Consider the following 3,197-nt stretch of genomic DNA (forward strand, 5'->3'; position numbering starts at 1 on the left):
ATTTATTGACCACTGACACTGATATATCCTTTAAAAATTGCCATTAATGTGAGGCAGTTTTTAAAAAAAATGTAATTGGTTTGCCTTTACTCTTATACCAGCTAGTCAAGTGAGATAACTAAAATTCATAACTTTTTATTGGATATGCATTAAAAACCAACATAAAAATAATATCAAATAACAGTAAAATCATCCAGGGCATCCAGCCCGGATGGTCACAGTATCACTGGGCTCAAACAATGTACACACCAAATCCTCAGATAGAAAGTCTCTTGATCTCTTACAGACACATAGACTTAGTAGAAAATATTTGCATCTTACCATACATGCTGGTGTCTGTACAGAGGTACCTGGTGGGTTCCTGGGTCGGGAGTATTAAGTCCTCTCCTGGGGAGGAATGGATGTGAGGAGAAATCAAAGGTGCCCCTACACTATCCCGGTCGTCCCGGAGTTGACTCCCGCCCTTACAAGGGCAGTAACATTAAGACTTGCCCTATGAAATATCAAAAATACCCCCGCATCCCCCCACCCTGACGCGTTTCTTCACACATGGGATTAACCAGAGGGTCTACATCGGAGAAATGTGGACATTAAAAATTAGATACAGTGACCCCTGTTATGGGGTCACTAAGGGGTATCAAATGTGCAGAGTGGCTAATATAGTGATAAGCACTCTGCAGCGGGGCCCAAGTGAAGTGGCCACACTCATGATCCCTAGCTGATCTCTAAAGACCACTCTGCACATTTGGGGAATAATCCTTCATAGTTAATAAGTTACACTACATTTTCACAATTGTTTCTTGCAGCAGCAGTAACCATCTTCATCTGTTTCACCTCAGACTGAGGGCTTTTACACATGTAAAGTGCTGCACAAACAGTGCACAAACGGTGCGGCTGTTTGGCCAGAGGAGAGAAACGTCCTTGCATTGTATTTCTATATAATGCAGGGACTCCCATCCACTGCAATGTGTACAGCCTGTGGTATCGTGCCACCATACCTCAGGTCATTTGCATAATTTTTAAAGCTATTTTTGTACCAAACTATGGCACAAGGAGCTAAAATAAGATTTCATCTTGGAAGAGGGGGCACACTACCAAGTAAGTGTGCTTGGTTTAAAATCCTTTAACATCTTAAATATTAATAAATAAATACAATTTTTATTGGAAAAATCCCTTCGCTACACTATAAAACACACGGGGGGGGGCGTGGCCAAACTATGGAGGAGGCTAGACGTGTCTCAGAGTAGCTCCTGCAGCCGAAACCCCGGTGAAAGCCGTCTCATCCCGCTATCAACTTATTGGACACCCCGATGGGTCCTAAGAAAAGGGGAACTTCCCAGGCACTGAGTGCCACCATGCCCAAGACTGCTGCCTGAGGGATTGGAAGATATTTGTCTCCCCTGACAGCCCCATCACCTGCGCCACGTGGTACCGACATGGCGGCGGGAACCTCCGTGCTGTCCTCCACTTCGGCATCACAGCCTCGTCCACACCACTCACCAGGTACCGGGACTGGAGCTGGAAACTCGGCTCATGGGGTGTATTCCCCGAGAGAAGGTACCCAGGTCTCTGGCAGGCGCTTGGCGGGATCGGGACTCGCCCCACAGCGCGACACCACAGGGAGTCCTGTGCAGGCCGGAACGGGGAGCCCGCGTTCTCTTGCGGATAGCGCACCTACCCAGGCACATCAGAATATAGAGGAGGCCCCGGAGGTGAGCACGGTGCTGGTCGGGCAGGAGCATGGCGACGCAACTCCCTCACGCTCCCTCACACAAGATTATCTTACATGGCCCTGTGGACTCAGGCCCCCAGGCGGCTGACCAACTGCTGGGGTCATCTGTGGCTCCCAGGAACACTGACCACCATCAACATCTACTGCTGAGGCTGGGGGAGGGGGAGGCCACCCAGAGGGGCATAACATGTCCTCCACAGGAGGCCCACCACAGGCCAATCGCGGATCAAAATGTGACCCTGGACTGCTCCCTGCCTCAGGGACTGGATAACCCACAATCCCCAGTTCTCTGGTCTTCCCAAGGTGAGGAATGGCCACCCACACCTGGAAATTGCTCCCCGGCATTCAATGCATCACCTCCCTCACCTTCTATGTCTGCATCACTTTATCCGTGTGGAACTGCACCTACAATGTCACCTTACTCCACACACCCCTCTCTGCTGCCACAACAATCACAGATGATGATGTCTCGATTTCCACCTGTCCTTTTATCACAAGAACTGGGGGCGCTAGTGGAGTTGAGAGCTCACCTTCTCTCTATCCCTACTAGGGAAGACATGGAAAATTACAAGGCACAACTAGAACAGTCATACGGGGCAAAGATAGGGGTAGTCAAAGAAGACGTTCAAAATCTCACCGTTAGAGTTTCTACTGTAGAAGACAGTCAAGCATCCATCTCTAACAGAATGGACAATCTCGAATCTACCCTGTCTCTACATTCCTTCCAAATACAATTTCTAGCTGACCAGTTGGATGATACTGAAAACAGGTGTCGTCGCAACAACATAAGGGTCCGTGGCCTACCGGAAACAGTAGAAGCCTCTCACTTGCATGACAAGTGATATTTAATTCTATACTCGAGATCCCAGGCTGATACGCCTCTAGAACTGGATCGGGCGCACCGATCCCCACAAGCTAAACGCGGTGACCAGCCTCCGCCTAGAGATGTCATCTGCAGGGTTCATAAATACCAAATCAAGGACACCATAATGTCCAAAGCTAGAGATATGGAGAACATCCAGTTTCAAGGCACCAACCTACAACTACTCTCGGACTTGTCCCGTCTCACGCTGCTTAAACGGAGGGCCCTTAAACCTCTACTTGGAGAGCTCCATCACAGGAACATTCCATACTCCTGGGGATGCCCATTTTGTCTTCATGTCCGCTACAAAGGGGGCAGATACACTTTACGACATCCGGCTGAGTTTCCTGATCTGGCGGCTGCTTTGGGCTTTCCGGCACCGATCATCACTGGGTGGCCTAGGTTACCTGTTCCGGAGGGCTTGGGGGGAGCCCCCCCACTCCCGGCTAGACCTCCGAGACGCCGAGACCGCGGAGGCAGAAGAGGGCGTCAGGGTGCACCAGATAATCAGTGACACATCATGTCTTTATGAGTTCTTTGTTAGCGTGTTACAAATTGTCAAGTTGCCAAAAGTTGTGTGTTGACATTCTGTTGTGCTTTAGC

This window comes from Engystomops pustulosus, chromosome 3 (genome assembly GCF_040894005.1).
Source record: "Engystomops pustulosus chromosome 3, aEngPut4.maternal, whole genome shotgun sequence".
Taxonomy (NCBI): Eukaryota; Metazoa; Chordata; class Amphibia; order Anura; family Leptodactylidae; genus Engystomops; species Engystomops pustulosus.